The sequence below is a fragment of the Rhincodon typus genome, unplaced genomic scaffold (genome assembly GCF_021869965.1).
Source record: "Rhincodon typus isolate 14 unplaced genomic scaffold, sRhiTyp1.1 hic_rhity00001771, whole genome shotgun sequence".
NCBI classification, from domain to species: Eukaryota; Metazoa; Chordata; class Chondrichthyes; order Orectolobiformes; family Rhincodontidae; genus Rhincodon; species Rhincodon typus.
This window is the reverse complement of record NW_025967409.1, coordinates 1-20,458: the sequence shown is the minus strand read 5'-3', so window position 1 is coordinate 20,458 and position 20,458 is coordinate 1. Positions and strand designations below refer to the sequence as shown.

General features: G+C 43.1%; 1 non-coding gene across 1 annotated transcript; it reads left to right on the top strand.

Annotated features, from left to right (window-relative positions):
- Positions 1-6,969: 6,969 nt before the first annotated feature.
- Positions 6,970-7,074, top strand: LOC125481337. The gene has a single exon (XR_007261294.1). It is a non-coding gene; the product is annotated as a U6 spliceosomal RNA (small nuclear RNA).
- The last annotated feature ends 13,384 nt before the right edge of the window (positions 7,075-20,458 follow it).

The window sequence follows — 20,458 nt, the reverse complement described above, 5'->3', positions numbered from 1 at the left end:
AAATGTTAATTTCTATAAGTATGAGTCACTGTGAGCAAAAGTCTTTCATTGGCTGTAAAACACATTAAGATGTCCTGAGATCACGAAAAAAATCCCTGCGAAAATGAAAACAGATCTTCAGAGAAAAGTGTCCAAATATTGTTTTGTTTTTACCTCAAATCTAGACTGGAAAAATAGAGAATCTGGTATGTAAAGGAAGTTACCAATTTAATGAAGAATTACAGTGTTAATTTAATATAAATAAAATGCATTTATTTTTGTAAGTGCCAAGAGATAAGTAAAATCAAAACTATACATAACAGTACAAAACGTTTTGGGACCTTGGAGTCATTATTGTTGGAAAATCGCCCAACAGCTGTAAGATAAATGAACTGAACCACATGTAATCATTAAGTAAAAGGAGAGTTGCAGAAACAAAAAATGATTTTCTAAGCGCACAATTCACATTGCAAGCCTGTTCAAAAAGCAATAGGGATAAGTTTAAGTTCATAAAAGGCAACATACATACAAAGGGACACAGAGACATAGGCAAGCCATAATTGGACTCAAAAGGGTGGAGTTAACTACTAACTGCCCTTGAAGGTTAAGACAAGTATACTCTAAAGAAATTATACCGAAATTGTGAGCATAGCTTTATTTGAATACCTAAAATGGTTTTGAAGGCAGACTTCAACACCAATTTAAAGCACAGTAGGCATGTCATAACTATATCTAATATTCTATGGTACAGTATTTATTCCTATAGTACAAATGAGAGGGAGAAGATAGAATCAGAGGTAACAGTATTACAGCTGAATAAAGGCGACTACAGAGGTATGAGGGAGGAGCTGGGCAGAATTGACTGGAAGAGGAGCCTAGCAGGAAAGACAGCAATGGCAGGTGTTTCTGGGAGTAATTCAGGAAACACAGCAAAAATTCATCCCTGGGAAAAAAAAAAGCATGGTACAGGGAGGATGAGGCAACCATGGCTGACTAAGGAAGCCAGGAAAAGCATAAAAGCAAAAGAGAAAGCATACAATGTGGCGAAGGGCAGTGGGAAACCAGAGGACTGGGAAGCTTACAAAGACCAACAGAGGGCAACAAAAAAAGAAATAAGGAGGGAGAAGATTAAATATGAGGGTAAGCTAGCCAGTAATGTAAATTAAGACTGTAAGAGTTTCTTTAGATGTATAAAGGGCAAAACAGAGGCAAAAGTGACATTGGACCACTGGAAAATGACGGTGGAGAGATAGTAGTGGGGAACAAGGAAATGGCTGAGGAACTGAATAATTACTTCGCGTCAGTCTTCACAGTGGAAGACACGAGTAGTCTCCCAAAAATTCAAGAGAGTCAGGGGGCAGAGCTGAGTATGGTGGCCATCACCAAGGAAAAGGTGCTAGTAAAACTGATTGGCCTGAAGATGGAAAAATCACCTTGACCATATGGACTACATCCCAGAGTTCTAAAGGAGATAGCTGAAGAGATAGTGGAAGCGTTAGTGGTGATCTTTCAGGAATCACTAGGGTCAGGGAGGGTCCCAGAAGACTGGAAAATCGCTAACATGACACCCCTGTTTAAAAAGGGAGTAAGGCAAAAGATGGAAAATTACAGGCCGATTAGCCTAACCTCAGTCGTGGGTAATATTTTGGAGTCCATTGTACAGGATGAGATTTCTGAATATTTGGAAGTGTATAATAAAATAGGGTAAAGTCAGCATGGTTTCATCAAGGGGAGGTCATGCCTGACAAACCTGCTAGAGTTCTTTGAGGAAGTAACGAGCAGCGTAGACCAAGGAGAGCCAATGGATGTTATCTACCTGGACTTCAAGAAGGCCTTTGACAAGGTGCCGCATAGGAGACTGCTGAATAAGATAAGGGCCCATGGTTTTAGAAGCAAGGTGCTAGCATGGATAGAACATTGGCTGTCTGGCAGAAAGCAGAGAGTGGGGATAAAGGGGTCTTTCTCAGGATGGCAGCCTGTGACAAGTGGTGTTCCGCAAGGGTCAGTGTTGGGACCACAACTTTTCACTTTATATATTAACGATCTAGATGAAGGAACTGTGGGCATTCTGGCTAAGTTTGCTGATGATACAAAGATAGGTAGAAGGGTAGGTCTTATTGAGGAGGTGGGGAGGCTGCAGCAGGATTTGGACAGGTTAGGAGAGTTAGCAAAGAAGTGGTAGATGGAGTACAATGTGAGAAAGTGTGAGTTCATGCACTTTGGAAAGAAGAATAAAAGCATGGACTATTTTCTAAATGGGGAGAAAATTCAGAAGTCTGAAGTGCAAAGAGACTTGGGAGTTCTAGTCCAGGATTCTCTCAAGGTAAACTTGCAGGTTGGGTCAGTAGTCAGGAAGGCAAATGCAATGTTGGCATTTATTTTGAAAGGACTTGAATACAAAAGCAGTGATATACTACTGAGGCTTTATAAGGCTCTGGTCTGGCCACATTTGGAGTATTGTGTGCAGTTTTGGGCCCCATATGTCGGGAAGGATGTGTTGGTCCTGGAGTGGGTTCAGAGGAGGTTCACGAGAATGGTCCCAGGAATGGAAAGCTTAATATATGAGGAACGTTTGAGGACTCTGCGACTATACTCATTGGAGTTTAGAAGGATGAGTGAGGATCTAATTGAAACTTACAAAATACTGAATGGTCTGGACAGAGTGGATGTTGGGAAAATGCTTCTATTGGTAGGAGAGACTAGGACCCGAGGGCACAGTCTCAGAGTAAAGGGAAGACCTTTTAGAACAGAGATAAGGAGAAACTACTTCAGCCAGAGAGTGGTGAATCTATGGAATTCACTGCCACAGAAGGCTAGGCCATTGAGCATATTTAAGATGGAAATAGATTGGGTCTTGATTGTCAAGGGGATCAAGGGTTACGGGGAGGAAGCAGGAGAATGGGGTTGAGGAACTTATCAGCCATGATTGAATGGCGGAGCAGACTCGATGGGCCGAATGGCCTAATTTCTGCTCCTATGTCTTATCGCCTTATGGTCTAACTTAGAAGTTATTCCTATGATAATCATTCATGAGCAAATATAAAAATGTAGTCTTATCCCCAACTCCTCATGAGCTCACAACTAAATAACAAAATGTGGTTGACTATCTCAGAGACCATTTTAAATGGTCAATGTAATAAAAACAGCTTCCACCTGGATGTTAGTGACACTGTAGGTCTCATTAAATCTTTATCTTCTCTACAAGGGCTTCCAAATCTTCATTTTCAAAGGTCGGGGTATGGAAATCCCTTTAAAAAGCTGCTGACAGGACTGTTTCAATGGCTGATCATGTTCTAGTAATTCAATCTCTTCGAATGAGACTGCATTCTACTGTATTCGTAAGACTTCACTCCAGCATCTGCTCATAAGCATATATCCAGCTCTTTAGCAGACAGTTATCTTCACTAAGCTAATACTGCCACTATTAAAATATTCAATAACCCTCAGAAAGAAAAAAAACATTGCCACTGGGATTTCTCAAATGTCTAGTATTATTCAGCTGCACCAAGGAAATACTGCTTGTGGATTTCCTTCACTCTGACCCTCACGACATGGAACCATCAATGGCTTCCAGGGATTTCTCCTGCTCTAACAGCCTCAAATGTGTTAACTGCAACACGTGTGCTACCTAAAGTCAAGTCTTTGCTTTAGCACTCTCGCAGCCTGAAATTGTAATTGCAACTAACTTCTCCCAGAAAACACACAGATAAATTGAAATCAGAGAAAGCTCTTAAGCTCCACCCATCTCAAAGATGATATAGCCTGTTCTGCCATCCTTAAATTAGGTTTCAGTATTTCTCATTTCCAATTTCTTCTCTTCTGATAAAGTGAATCGGTTTTATAGCCTTTCACAGTTCACTGAATACTTCTAAATTCATTTAGTTCTAACTCCCAAATGAACCATCTCTTCTGTTCTGATTCACTTAAACAAACACAGGTAACCTTTTAAAGCAGCACGAACACAATCTTTTAAATACGTTAGATTTCAAGCTGCTTCTTTTCCATTCATCCGATAATTTTTTCCTACTAACCGTTAATTCCTGAAACTAAAAGATATGTACTGAAATAAATGAACCATGAATCACATATTTACAATGTCTGCCTTTTTTGTTAAGCCATGCCTCAGTAACAGCAATAATATATTCCCACATGTCAATCTTTGCTGTTCGCTTGTTTACCTTATTCCCCAGACTACTTGCATTTGAAGTATATACAATTTGGCAATGCCAGAATGTTTTATTATCTGCTTCTACCCTTTGTTGCTTCTGCCTTACAAACTAATTGTTAAACTATTGCCTTCAACTTCCAACTCTTCTGCTGTCTTTTATGAATCTACTTAGAGTGTTCCATCACTCAGTCAACAGTAGGAGTAAAATTCCATGTAAGAATATTAGGCCTGGTCCTGCTGGGGTTTCAGCCAGCAGGCTTGCAAAGGTCCTATCTCATCAGAAATAGTCTTAATGCCTCAGGAATATGAAATTCCCCTCTCCTGCACTAATTCTGTACGCATAGTCATAGACTCTTTTGGCACAGAAACAGACCCTTCGGTCCAACTAGTCTATGCCAAACATAATCCCAAACTAAACTAGCTCCTAGCCCATACCCCTCCAAGCCTTTCCCATTCATGTACTTCTCTAAATGTCTTTTAAATGTGATAATTGTGCCCACATCCACCATTTCCTCGGAAGTTCGTTCCACATATCAACTACCCTCCGTGTAGAAAATGTACCCCTCGTGTCTTTTTAAAATCTTTCTCTTCTCGTATTAAAAATGTTACCCCGAGTCTTGAAATGCCCCATCCTTGGGAAAAGACAACTACCATTAACCCTATCTATACTCCTCATGGTTTTATAAACTTCTTTAAGGTCATCTCTCAACCTCTTACACGCTAATGAAAAAGTCCCAGCCTAACCATCCTTTCTTTATAACGTAAACCTCCCTGGTAAATCTCTTTGGAACCTTCTCCAGCATAAAAATATCCTTCCTATAACCGAATGACCAGAACCGGACACAGTACTCCAGAAGAGGCCTCACCAATGTCCACTACAATCTCAACATGACGTCCCAACTCCTATACTCAAAGGTCTGAACAATGAAGGCAAGCATGCTAAACCCATTTTTTAACCATCCTGTCTATACGTGACACAAATTTCAAAGAATTATATACCTGCATCCCTAGGTCCCTCTGGTCTACAGCACTACCTATAATTATATAAGTCCTACCTCGTTTGTCGTATCAAAATGCAATAATTTGCATTTATCCAGATTGACCTCCATTTGCCATTTTTCAGTCCATTGACCTATTTGATCAAGATCCCTTTGTAATCTTAGAAAACCGTCTTCAATGTCTACTTTGCGCCAATACGTGTGTCATCCGCAAACTTACTAACCATGCCTTCTATATTCTCATCCAAATCATTTATATAAATGACAAAGAAAAGAGGACCCAGAACCAATCCCTGTGGAACACCACTGGTCACAGGCCTCCAGTCTGCAAAGCAACCATCCACTACCACTTTTGGTCTCCTGCCAATAAGCCAATTATGTAGCCAATTGGCAAGCTCACCCTGAATCCCACGTGACCTAACTTTACTTATTAGTCTACCATGCAGAACCTTGTCAAAGGCTTTATTAACGTCCAAGTAAACACTATCTACTGCTCTGCCCTCATCAATCTTTTTGGTAACTTCCTCAAAAAAATCAATTGAGTTTGTGAGACACGATTTTCCTCACACAAAACCATGCTGACTATCCTTAATCAATTTTTACCTCTCTAAATGTCCGTAGATCCTATCTTTTATAATCACCTCCAACAATTTACCCATAACAGAAGTCAGGTCTATAATTCTCCAGTTTCTCCTTATAAGCCTTCTTAAACAAAGGTACAACGTTAACCACCCTCCAGTCATCAGGTACCTCACCTGTAGTTATCGACAATGCAAACATTTCTGCAAGGAGTCTCATAATTTCCTCCCTTACTTGCCATAACATTCTGGGATACATTAGATCCCAGAGATTTATCCACCTGTATACTATCTAAGATCTCCAGAAATTCCTCTTCTGTAATATGAACTGTTTTTAGAACATCAAAATTTATTTCCTGCATTTTCTAGCCCCTATTTCTTTCACCATAGTTAAAACTTACAAGAAAAATTCATTTTGTATCTCTCCCATCTCCTGGGGTTCAACACAAAGATGGCCATCTTGATCTTTCTATTTACCCCCTTACTCTTAATTTACTTGCAGAATCTCTTTGGATTATCCTTAACCTTATCTACTAAGGTTATCTCATATCCCCTCTTTGCCTTCCTGATTTCCTTCTTAAGAATGCGCCTACACTCTGTATTGATTAAGAGATTCAATTGAACCAAGTTGTCAATAACTAAAAGAAGATTCTCTTTCTTTTCTTGACTAGAACATCAATATCTTTATTCATCCATTTTTCCTTCACCTTACCAGCCTTACCCTTCATCTGACAGGAACATAGTGCCTCTGAACTCTTGTCATCACACTCTTAAGAGTCTCCCACTTGTCTGAACATGTTTTCATCAATTCTATTTGCTATTTCTATATTCACTAACACATGGCTCCAGTTGTAAACCTGAAATTATTCCCCCTACTTTTCAATTTCTCTCCTAAATTTCTATACTCTGCCTGCAGGAACACATTTCTTTTCCTACTAATGTCATTGGTACAGGTATAAATTATGACCTCTGGATGTTCCCCCTTCCCTCACAGAATATCTTGAGGCTGCTCAGTAGATTCCTGGACTGTAGCAATAGGGAAGCAATGGACCATTCTTCAGCAGGAGCAGAAACTCTTATCTATCCACTTTACATATCAAATTCCCTACCACTGTTGGACTTCCACACGAATTCCTCCTTCACCATGCAGCTGAACAATGCAGGGTTTATAAACCTGGATCTGGCTGGACTCCATGAGAAACAATGGCTCTAGCCCCGTTCGGAACTGGATAGCCAGATGTACTCAGCTCGCTTCGGCAGCACATATACTAAAATTGGAATGATACAGAGAATATTAACATGGAGCCTGCACAAAGATGCCTCACAAATTCATAGAGCGTTCCATATTTTTTTGGGACGGCACGGTGGTGCAGTGGTTAGCACTGCTGCCTCACAGCGCCAGGGACCTGTGCTTGGCTCCAGCCTTGGGCAACTGTCTGTGTGGAGTTTGCACATTCTCCCCGTGTCTGCGTGGGTTTTCTCTGGGTGCTCCGGTTTCCTCCCACAGTCCAAAGATGTGCAGGTTTAGATGGACTGGCCATGCTAAATTATCCATAGTGTCAAGGGATATGTAGGCTAGGTGGATTAGCCATGGGAGATACAGGGATAGGGTTGGCAGGGTTGGGTGGGTGAGTTTGGTTGGATGCTTTTCGGAGAGTTGATGGGGACTTGTTGGGCCAAATGGCCTGTATGATTTCTATGAATGCCAGCCCTGCCTGCCTGGTTCTCTTTGACATTCAGACAATCACTCATTTCCTCACTGCCTGCACATTTTTAAGCTGCAGTGTGATTATTTTTCAAAACTTCAAGCTCGCAGGATCCCAGGTGCCTTGCAAAGATTCCAGCTGCCGCTCAAACTCTGAAACACAGAGATCAAAGCAGCGAAATTTCCAGCACAACAAGGTCGTTCAGATCAATGAGAAGCATTGGGGATTTCCCACATTGCACAGGATACACATTCCACATGCTCAGATTCCCTGTCACGCCTTTACTTTTGGGGCTACTAACCAGAAGCACTCACAGACTACTCCTTAACCTTAACCTTCCTTAGTTGTGGCATCACTGCAGCTGTTTTACAAATGTTGCTCTCTCTCCCCCACTTTAGCTTTTCATTCACTGTTCTCATTCTCTGCCAGGTCTCGTGTCACTGTCACCTATGACCGTTTGTCATCCAAGCCCAGCTACTAATGTGCATTCAGATCTCAATGTTCGACAGGGAATGCAGGCTCTTTCAGCAGTTCTGCAATCTGTGCTGCAGCAAACTAAGAGGATAACTGAGGTGCAGTCCCGAAGGGTTGGCAGTGGCACCACGGAGCTTTGTAATCTCAGGATGGCAGCATTCGTGATCCCGTCGTTGCTGTACTGCAAGTGCCCTAGAGGTTGTACCTCAGCCAGTCAACCAAGGTTACTGTCGCCCATGCAGAGTTGGTGCAGTCCAGCGTTGGGCCCCCTGAACTGCTTCAGGATACCGTCCTTAGCCATCTGTAGTCCCTCCCCTTGCAGTCTTCCGGCTGCCATGCTGCAACCACCGCAGGGTTGTCGCATGAGAGCACAAGGACGGAGAAAAGAAACTTGCAAGGCAGGCTCCAAGGGAATGCACAGCTGTTGGCTCAGTTAGAGGAAAGGGAAGTTTTACACTTTGACAAGACTGAAAGTCAGATGTATTTCGCAGTGTTTTACAATCATAGGCTGCCACTTAACGTCTGGATAATTAATGGTTGTTAGTGGCTCCAAAGGGGGAAATGTTCAACAGCCAGACGCCTAATTCCCACCCAAAATAACAGGCAGTAAATTATTGTTAACTGGTGAGCTGGGGGAGGGATGTTTTGTTTGGAAGTCGGGTAGAGCTGAGATTGGGCTTCCCAGTAACCAAAGTCTTGCTAAGTACAATTTTCAGGCAGGTCTTTGACTAACTGAGCAAGTTTGCATACTGGAAACAGACAGTAGGCTGTGTAAGGTGAGGTGCAATTTTGGTTGCGACTTTCAGCTACGCATAGGTAGGAATGACCTCGTGCACTCTGCCCAGTTTATAAGGCACTGAGAGGGAGTGCACCTTGACAGCCCCCATAAACCTTAGCATCTGGAGAAGGCCATTCAGCCCCTCAAGCCTGTAACCCTCTTCAGTTATTGTCAGTTATTGTGGTTGGGAGATGGTGGGTTCGATTGCAAAATGACAAAAATCAAATTAACTCTCCAGTGAAGTGCCAAGGGAATGGTGCACTCTGGGAGCTGCCATCTTTCAGATAAAACCTTTAACCCAACCACACTTTCAGCTGGTCATAAGAGATCCTAGATTACTAATTGAAGAAGAGCAGGAGAGTTATTTTCAGTTTGCTGGTCAATATTTATCCCTCAATTAACACCAGTAAATATCTAGTTATTATCCCCCATTGCTGTAAACGGGATCTTGTTGAATGAAAATTGGCAGTCTTGTTTCCAATGTTTTAACAGTGACTGCGTTTCAAAACTACTCCCTTTGGTGTAAAGTGCTGTGATCCAAAAAGGTGCTGTAGAAATACAAGTATTTCTCATGTTCAGTTCTGTTTATCCACCATAGCTCCACCCTAAACAAACAAAAGCTTCGGGCAGATTTACCTTCTCTGCCCTCACTACCCATAGGCACGGCCTAGCATGTAGCTCATTACAGGGGCCAAGTGATATCCTGTCCTCCCAGAATCAGCGAGCTGTGAAGTGGGTTCCACTCACATTCCATTCACAGGCTGCTGCCGGAATGTTGACCTTAGGCTCAGGCCTCCTGCCAGGCCTACCTGATATGTCTGTCTCCATTTTGGGTGCATCGTGAAAATTAGCCCTGAATGTTTCCGCAAAGTTTGTTAATAAAAGCAAGAACAAAGCACCTGCCACAGAGATACAGGTGTGAACTCTGGGTCTCCGAGGCCCTAACAAAACAATTCCACTTTCCATGATCTATTAATCAGATCAGAACTTATTGATCGATGATTTGATGATAATAAAGATTGACATGAATGGATACAATACATGTAAGTCAGAACATTTTGGAAAAAGTTTCTCAATATTCATGACAAAGCTGGATACTATTAATGACATCAGGAAAAAAAGTCATATGACAGGAATGTTTATTTTAATATTACACTTTATTGGGCTGATGGATGGCTTACATGGGATTTGCCAGCTTATCTTTACTTTTTTTAAGAACATACCTAGACTTACTGATGCTTATTGTATATTTAATTTTAAGTCATTCACACAGCACACATAGAACTACCTATCACTGGTGTAATATCCTCTATGTTATAAGCATTAATCCTGAAACTTGGGCTAATTGTGATCTACGCTGTCATTTCAGCAGAAGTGTGAAATTATGTCTATTTTACACCTGCTCTAGATTTGCAGCGAAGAGAAAGAAAGAGGTCTGTATCGAGGCATAAAGAATCTAAAACCCTTTCACCTCAAAATAGAAGCTTGGTATCCAATCTTGCCTCAAACACAGAAATAGCAAGAACTGCAGATGCTGGAGTTAGAGGTCTGAAGAAGGGTCCCGACCTGAAAAATCAACTTTCTTGTTCCTCTGATGCTTCCTAGCCTGCTGTGTTCCTCCAGCTCCACACTGTGTTGTCTTTGCCTCGGGATTTATTGGGATTTTTTTCAACTGCTGGTTTCGAAATGTGCCATTTTCCGTTCAAGTTCCTTGATACGTTTCCTTTCTAACCGCCAGGGGAAAAGTTCTGCGTGATGGCACCTGCATGTAGATCTCTCCTGAACCGACTGGCTTGAGGCAGACAGGAGCCAAATAATATAAACAGGATGCTGCTGGCCTGGAACTCATACTTCAATGCCGTACTCTCAGCTGAGCTGCAATATAAAGACAGCCTGAGACTTTTACTAGTGCGATTCCAAGCATTCCAACTCAAATGAAGCACTCTAATCACCTCTATCCACACAGAAACCTGGTGCCGCCCCCTACAGTTTTCTCTGGGCAGGACAATGGCATAAAACTGGTATTCTTCATTAGATTAAAGCCCTATAACCTCTCCCATCGGAATCACATGCTTTGTTATCAGATCTATTATGAATAAGAACCATTAACATTTGTTCAAAGAACCTAATTATTTACATCTAAAACAAAATGAAATTGTTCTGGGAAACCATTGCAATGCAAAATTGTGCAATGCAAGCTAGTTCCATATTTAGTTATATACTTTAATCATAGTTGGCAATAATAGATAAAGAATTGATCAAGAGTTTGAAATTTATGCAATTGTTTGCAGTATTGTTACTATCTAGCAGTGTACATTGATGCTGCTATTGCAGCTGACCAGCACAATAAATTGAGGTGAGCTTTGTTCTAGTCAAATAAGTATGAAGAGAACCCAGTCAGTTACTTCATGCTGTGTACTAGTTAGGGCATCATTCCAGTTCCTGTACGGCTAGAAAGCAAATTCACTGAAGTAACATATTCACACCATGGCTACACCTTTCAGCCTGGCACGCTACAGGGCTCATGGGTGGGTGTTCTGAAATCTTCTGTTTTGCCAGAAAATGGTTAAAGAAGGTTGTCTAAGACTACAAAGAGATCTTGATCAATTGAGTCAATGGGCTGAGGAGTGGCAGGTTGAGCCTAATTTGGATAAATGCAAAGTATTTCATTTTGGAAAAACAAACAAGGGCAGGGCATATATGTTAAAAGCAGGGCCTTGGGTAGTGTTCTGGAACTGAGAGACCTAAGGGTTCAGGTACACAATTCTTTGAAGTTTGTGTCACATGCAGACAGGATGGTTAAGAAGGCGTTTAGCACACTTGCCTTCATTGCTCAGACCTTTGAGTAGAGAACTTGGGACTTCATAATGTGGTTGTACAGTATGTTGGTGAGACCTTTTCTGGAGTACCGCATCTAGTTCTGATTGCCCTGCTATAGGAAGGACATTATTAAACTGGAGAGGGTTCATAAAAGATTTACCAGAATATAGCCAGGATGGAAGGTTTGAGTTATAAGGAGAGGTTGGATAGGCTGGGACATTTTTTCCACTGGAGCGTAGGAGGTAGAGGGGTGAACTTATAGAGGTTTATAAAATCATGAGGGGCATAGATAAGGTGATGGCAGGTGTCTTTTTTCCTAGGAGGGGTGGAATTTCAACACTGGGGGCGTACTTTTAAGGTGAGAGGAGAAAGTTTCTGGACCAGAGGAGCAATACATATTCTGCCTCAGGAGCTGATAGCCCGATGACCTCAACATAGAGTTCATCAGCTTCAAAATCTCCCTACCCCCGGCCTCATCCCATGTCCAGCCCTCCCTCTCATCCCCGCCTCCTTCACCTGAAACAACCTGTCCATCTTCCTTCCCAACTATCTGCCCACCCTTCCCACTGACCAATCTCTACAACCTGCATTCATCTATCACCACCATACTTACATTTCCCCCAGCTCCACTCCCTCCCTCTATTTATTTCTGAGCTCCCTTCCTCCACCCCAATTTTGATGAAGGGTCCTGACCCGAAACATTGACTTTCCTGTTCCTCCGATGATGTCTGACCTGCTGTGCTTCTCCAGCTCCACATTTTATCGACTCTGACTTCCAGCATCTGCAGTCCCTATTATCTCCTAGCTTGGAATTATGGTCAGCATGGACTGGTTGGACTGAAGGGTCTGTTTCTTTGCTGTGTGATGATGACTCTATGCCAGATTCCCTGTGCATTATTTGCAACTGAGATTTCTGCTCAACTAAACAGTCGACCGCTGATCTTGATGATTATCTGTTGTTGAAGTCATTGCCACATTTTACTGATCTCCAAACCTTCAGTTTGGTAGACACCATTATTCTTCATCATTTCCAGACTGATTTTCAAAGACTATCTAAGCCTACACTATGTTTGACAGTCCTTGTATCTTTCGCTTTGGTGCTATAGACACCTCTACTGAGTGTGCTGATGAGCAATATAGTCATGGTCTAGTCATGGAGTGAAATTTTAGGCTCAAGGTAGGGTTTTCCTGGAGCATGCTGGTGTATTATTCCAACAAACACAGAGAATGCTAGAGAAACTTTGCAGGTTGGGCAGCATCTGAAAGTCTGGAGAAAGAAACAGAGTTAGTGTTTTGAGTCTGGTATGGCTCCTCTTCTAAACTAGAGAAGAGTCTAAAGAAGTCTGGAGAAGAGTCATACTGGTCGTGAAATGTTAACTCTGCTTTTCCTTCCACTGATGTTGTGAGACCTGCTGACTTTTTTCAGTATTCCCTGTATTTCTTTCAGATTTCCACATCTGCAGTAGTTTGCTTTCATTTGGTATAATACTTCAGTCTGCTTCATGCTGATCATTGGAAGGGAAGTCGCCATATACATTGGACAACAAGTCCATAGCACATTGTATGTCCAGCTTTGAACAGGCAGCTGCTGTGCTATCATCAGCAACTGGAAAATAGCAAAGTATATATAGACCTTGATCTAAGTGATGTGTCAGTTTGTGCAGTTTCCCATCCATGTTATTTCTGTTTTCAATGAAGAATCACCATGATAGAAGGCATCGGAGAACATGGCAGTGAAAAACATACTAAAAGGGTTGGTGACAGCACACAACCTTTTAGTGACTGGGTCAGAAGACATACCATCTTCCAGATGCATGCGCTGTCACAGAACTGTTGAACCATGGTGACAAATTTCTCAGTAAGCTTCCACATTAACTTCCAAAAGCCCTTACGCTGACTGTGTCAAAATCTTTGGTCAGATCAATAACTTTTGGACAGGTCCACGTCCTGTTCTTGGCATTTCTCCTGGAGCTTTCTAACTACAAGCACCATATCAGTGATTTATTAAGCCTTTCTAAAATTGCACTGCCTTTCTGGTAACAGATTCAGGTCAGTTGCTGCATCAAGCTGCTCAGAAGTAGTCTGACAGTGGTTATTCCAGCTATGGGAGAACGTGAGATTTCTCAAAACTTGTCACAAGACTAGTGAGTTCCTTTTCATGCCTATAAGTGGACAATGGAGATATTTTTCTATTCTTGCAACATGGTTCCTTGCTCCCACACAGACTGAAAGAGTTCAATGAGCATGTCATTGATTTCCAGTTTTATAGACTTCAACTGGGATAGCATCAGCTCCTAGAAGTTTGTTGCTTGAGCAGGATTTTGATACGTGCATTGGTGGAATTCCTGCCATTGTCAGGGAACTTGCCTTGTGATAAGGAAGGGATGAAGCAAGGCTTTTCTCACAATCAAATCTTCAAATGAGATGCACTAACGTAAGTAGCCAGTCACTACGATTCAAGACTGGCTGAAATGGCCATGATCAAGTGTCAAAATCCTTCACAGATATTCCCTTCTGACCTTAGTACAAAAGAATTTCCCCCAGTGAGTCAAATCCCTCATTCTGAACAACACACTTATTTCTCAAATTGTATTTAATGGTTTCAAATGAGAATAAATTGCACTAACTTGAAATATTTTCATGTTAAATGTTTTCTTCCCGCCTTTTGCAAAGTAATAAGGTCATTTTCAGCAAAGATGGTGATAGAACCCCTTGAAACAATTTAGTCAACTCTGCTCACCTGCTCAATTACATAGCCCTGCAAATATATTTCCTTCAGTTTCCTTTAGAAAATATTGATTATGTTTGCACCTGCCACTTTCACAAGCAGCATGTTCCAGGTCATTACCATTAATTACATATAAAATGCCTTTCTCTACACCTCCACGTCTCATTTATTACATAAAGATGTTTCATCAGCGTGTGCTTTGGGGAATCCAGTTTCTCATAAACAGGAATTAAAACATAACGATGATGCATCCCATTGCCAAGTAAGATAATTTTCCATTGAATTAATAGGAAAGAAATGTGGGCGTGCTGCAAAACAGGCTGATGCTCACTATCATCCATTTTCATGGGATGATAAAAATTAAAGCGATATCCACAAATTTGTCAACAATAATCAGAACTCACCAACACTCAGAATTCCAACTTATGCCACACCGACATGTTTCCATAATATGTGCAGTTTTGTAAGGGAGTATTTCTTGTAGGTATTTCTGAAATCAATCGTGTCACAAGTTTGTAATTTAGGTAAAGTGTTCTCAAGCGACTGATCTAAAATTTTTAATTCCAACCCGAATAAGTTTACCGTTACTTTCAGAATCGTGCCTTTTTTTTATCTCTGCTATAAGCTGAGTGAATATGAAAGTGAGATCTGGGCCTTTACATACAAGGTCAATGCTTATTCAGTCCTTGTGACGCACACTTATCCATCTGAGTTGAATATCAAGTGCTTTAAAATGCCAGCCTATTCATCCAAAGCAACAAGACAACAGATTGTAATCTTCTGCTTTTGATCTTTGCAATAGATAATTCTGTTGTTTCCACCATAATGGTCCTGTGTGGTTTTATTATCGTATACGTATTTTTTTTTAGCTCGGCCAATTCATTGTGAAGTCTGCATTGCACTGCAGCTTTATGAAAAATGTTACTTTTCTGAGGACCTAAACATCAGTATATACCGTGCTGGCTACAGGCAGCAAGAGGTTGTTTTTAAAAGGTGACAGTATAGGTAACTTGCTGAATGGTGTTAACATGTTACCTGCATTAGATCCATGGGATATTGAAACTATATGGTTGCAAATAGTTCAACTGAGGAAGCAGACAAAAGTAGTTATTTGTCTTGGCTGGCTCATTGAAAGATACCTGGAAAGAAAAGCAATCGTCTCCAAATTAACATCGGTGACAGAAAAGGTTTTATTTCAGGGCTGTTCAAGAAAACTGCTTTCCATACAGTAGTGAGAGATTTTGTCCACATCCCCATTTAAGGATGTGATAGGTCAAAGTTATTATATGGTAATAACTACCCAGCTTCTTCTGAGAAATCAGCTGCTATTTCAAAGGCAAGTCTGGTTAACGATATCTCAACATCTTGGCAGTAGACTGAATTGAATTCAGGTAAAATCTCAAAGGACTCTCTCTGGAAAGATGTGGCTTATCGGGAGATTTGTCGCATTCAAGTTCAAAATTATGCACATCAATTATACTGTTCTGATGCCTGGGAGGAGATCTGTCCACACCAGGGAGAGATCCTTGCACAGCACCTGCCAAATGGAGGCCATTGGAATGCAGGAGATGTACGTTTGTGAAACATACAGGTGGTCAATCCTTCAAGATCTGACCCCAAGGCCTCAGAAAGGTCGGGATGGAGATTTCACCCGATGGCCACCAGATCGAAGGACCAATTCCCTTAACCTCCTCCCCAGGGCCAGATCGGAGTGGCTGCTACACTTGTCCCGCTCCTCGAGGGGGCATGAGGGGGAGCTCGGTGGAGGGGCATGGGGGGAATTCATAACCTTGCTGAAGATTGACTCCATGTCATTCCCAGAACCCACTACTGAGCCCTCACCCTCCTCCAGGTTGTCATCCTCAGCCCCCGGACCATTCCTCAGTGTGGGGGCGGGGAGGTGTCCAAGACCACCAGCCAGCTTGAGTCCCTCAGTGTCACCACCCCCGAGGTCACGGACAGGGTGTCCCCCTGTGGAATCCATGAGGCAGGTTTGGGGTCATCAAGTGGCCACAATGGGGGGTTAGGAGAGTGCTCCCCTCCCGACCCCAGGTTAGTCGGCCCTGCCCTGCCTGACCCTGGGTCACCCAGCCCCAACCCGTCTGACCCTCTGTCACCCACCTCGGTCCTGCCCAACCCCGGGTCACCCTGACCCGCTCCTCCCATCCCTGGGTCACCCAGCCCCACCCCGTCCGACCCAGGGTCACCTAACCCCACCCCGCCCCCCGCGGGCCCCCCGCCCCGGGTCACCCTGCCCCGCCTGGGGAGAAGATCCTCCCCAAAGACTGAGGCACCCGGTAAAATTGTCAGAGAAGGAGCGAGGAAATCATCCCACCCCTCATCACAACCCAATGACACAGTGAGGGTTACAGTGCCAGTGTTGTGGCACTCACAGGTGCCCGGTTTGCCCCCGGGGACTGGGTGGCAGTTCAGCAGGAGGACCAACAGCATCCCCTAGACCAGGCTCCTGTGACCGGGGCAGGAGGGTGCAGAAGACCCACAGGTTCCGTCTCGGGTAGGAGAGGGTACAGTACCTCATCCTGAAAGTGAGGAAGTGCTCCTACTTTATGCTACAGCACTTTCTCCTGGTCACAACTGTAGTTTACAGTCTCCCGTCAGCGTAATCTCTGGCCCCAACTTGGGGCACCCACACTGGAGTGCTGAAAGGTGAGGGGCAGGGACTGGGCTCCAGATCACCACGCTGGGGAGTTGCACGTGCAGCCACTGGGGCATTTTTACACCCGACCCCCAGGGATGTTACAACTAGCTTCGCAGTGCAAGAGGACACATCCTGGGAGAGGGTGGTGGGGGGGTGCATGCTACCTCCTGGTGCATCATCTTGTGTCACACCTTCCTTCCACCCAGACACTCATGCCCCTCCCCTGCAGACTGAAGGAAAGAGACAACCTTCCCATCCATTTTCGCTATTGCAACGATGGCTAATGGACTGAGAGCACCAGCCATTGCCATGTGCAGGCCTCCCTGGACAGGTCTAGGTTAAATCACATTTTACCCCCAGGTTGTCTGCCTAGAGCCTGAATGGTGATGGAACCTGGAGCTGAAGCAACCTCAGCGTAGGTTTAACTGGCCCCTGGAGACGTTGGTGTTGGCTTCACCATTCATCTTTAAATCACACCCTGTCTCTCAGTAATTGCCGAATAACAGAAAAAAACCCAACTGCCCCTAGGCAGCTGCTCAGGCCCCAGGGGATAATGGGCCCCAGCAGCAGAGTCAGCAGCAATGGTCCAGTGGGTCTCCAAGCAGCCCACAACAACCCCCACTCAGGCCAGGCAAAAGCACCAACCTTAGCTCAAGGTTGCACACTGGCCTCCAAGGGAAACCAACTTCCTCTTCCAGTCTAGCAGGGCATGGTCTAAACTCCCAAGGCTTTCTGCGTTCCAATTTCTAACTCAGGAAGCCCAAGTGGGAAGTAACATCATCCACTACTCATGGGTACATTGGCTAGTCGCAGCCCAGAGCAGACAGTTCTGCAGACCCAATCCTGAGACTGCTTTATAAAGGGCTCAGGTGATGGCCAGGCCATTGCCTGTTACCAAGGAAACTCATACTCAATGAACTCCACAGGGAGATTAACGAGGGATTCCCCTTGTAGGGGTTATCACACCTTCATACACCGCACTGAAATGTCAGCCAAGATTTTGTGCTCAATTCTCTGGAATGGGGCTTGAATCTACAATTTTCCGATTCAAAGTTAAGAAAGCTACCCTAAGGCACAGTTGACAATACAACACGCTTCATTACATGTACTCTGCGAGGACAATCAAAAATCACAGCTTGCTAACCATCTTCAGTCTGCTTTGCGTTTCCTCAACACCTGCCAGGCCCATTGCATTCCCTCAACTCGAATTTGTCTGTGACTAGGATCCTGGAACTCATTTATTTGTAAGATATAACACCTCAGCTCTATTTGAAAGAACCTGCAGCAGAAAAGAAAATAATTTTCAGATTGTTATTTGAAGATTATTGTGCTGAAATACATAAGTTACGGTTTTAATAAAATGAACAGAAGACCTGCTGATCACAGTGGCTTTGTTTACTGTGAGCCAGGGAATTGAATCCTGGGGTTGGGACGTCTAGCACCAATTTTATTCATTAAAGTGGGGATTGGGCAGCAAGGTACAGCTGAGATTTCAGGAAGTGAAACACAGTGAAGGGGAAAGGGGAATGAGACTCAGTGGAGAATGTATCTTGATGGGGAAATATAGGTCATTAGTGAGTGGAATTCAGTGCAAAATTGAGGTCAAAAGGAACTGGGATTCTGGGGAATGGAGCTCAATAGTGAATGAAACTTGGTAGGGAATGGAGATCAATGGGGATTTTAACTTTTTTTCTTTTATTCATTTATGGTATGAGGGTGCTGCTGGCTAAGACAACATTTATTATCCATCTCTAATAGCCCAAAGGGCAGTTAAGAGACAACCACATTGCTGTGGGTCTGGAGTCGCGAATAGGCCAGACCAGGTGAGGATGGCAGATTTCCTTCCCTAAAGGAGATTAGTGGACCATGAATGCCATTGGACTAGCTTCTTTCTGAAATTCCAGATTATTTTTATTGAATTTAAATTTCAACATCTGCCAGGATGGGATTCGAACTCTATCCCCAAAATACTGGACTGGTGTTGCGGTTTAGTAGTCCAGTGACATTACCATTACCACTCCCCAAACAAGTTAATGGAGAATGGAGGTCAGTATGGACTGGGACCCAGTGGGGAATGGAGGTCGATGGGGATTGGGATTCAGTGGAACAAAGCAGGAAGCAGGTTACTTAAAAATAAACCAAAACCTCCAGAGTCAAGAAGTGCTTGGCTCTCACATTGAATATTTCTGGGAACAGTTTGCAACTACTCCTCAAGAAAATGCCAGGGCTCCTTTTTTTATCATTGACAGTAGGAATTGTCATTCTCAATGCAACAGTGACTTACTCATCAGACCCAGAATCTATGTACAGTGGTGTATTAAACTTTGTGGATGTTCAATGGTTCACATTGCATCCTTAACATTGTCATTCAGAATGGTGTGCACAGGAATATGACTGTATTCTGAGAGTCATAAGCCTTCTCTGTACCATGCATGCAGTGGTATAACAACAACTTGCATTTAGAATGCACCTTTAAAGTGGTAAATGTGCAAAGGTGCTTCACTGGATTATTATGAGACACATCTTTATGCCAAACCAGATACGGAGATACTCAGATTGATGACCAAAAGCTCAGGCAAAGATGCAGATTTAAGGAGCATTTTGAAAGGAGAGAGAAAGTTTGAAGGGAGGGAGAAGTTTAGGGAGCGAACTTCAGAACTTTGGGCTAAATGCAACTTAAGGCATTGGTACCAATGTTAGCAAAGATGAATATCAGGATGGGCAAGAGGTCAGAATTGGAGGAGCATCAACATCTCACAGAGTTATAGAGCTACAGGGAGTTAGACAGATAAGGAGGCATAAGGTTGTAGATAGTTGTAAATTTTAATAGCAAGTAATTGCTGGACCAGGAGTCATAGAGTCATACAGTATGGAAACAGACCCTTCGGTTCAACTCATCCATGCTGAGCAGACATCCCAATCTGACCTAGTCCCATTTGCCAGCATTTGGCCCATATCCCTCTAAACCTTTCCTAGTCATCTACCCATCCAGGTGTCTTTTAAATATTCTAATTATATCCAACTCCACCACCTCCTCTGGTAGCTTATTCCATACACGCACCCTCAGCGTGAAAAATTCACCCCTCAGGTCTCTTTTAAATCTTTCCCCTCTCACCGTAAACCTATGCCCTCTAGTTTTGGACTCCGCCACCCCAAGGAAAAGACCTTGACTATTCACCCTATCCATGCCCCACACAATTTTATAAACCTTTATAAGGTCACCCCTCAGCCTTCGACCCTCCAGAGAAAAAGCCCCAGCCTATTCAGCCTTTCACTGTAGCCTAAACCTTCCAGTCCCTAATATAAGCAATTTGTGAACAGGGCTCAGTAGGATTTAGAAAGTGGGTATGAGAGCTTTGGATGAACTCCGGTTTAGATAAGGAAACAGGGGACAACCAGCCAGAGAAGTCTCCTGGGATCTCTTTATTTGGCCAGGCCCCCGTTATATTAAAGAAACTTGAAAATGCTCTGGAATGCAAGTGACTCTAGAAGAAGAGAGGAGGAGAGAGAAAGAAACTTGTTTGAAGCTTTCCTAACATACAATTATTGTCTTTATAAAAAGATGCAAGA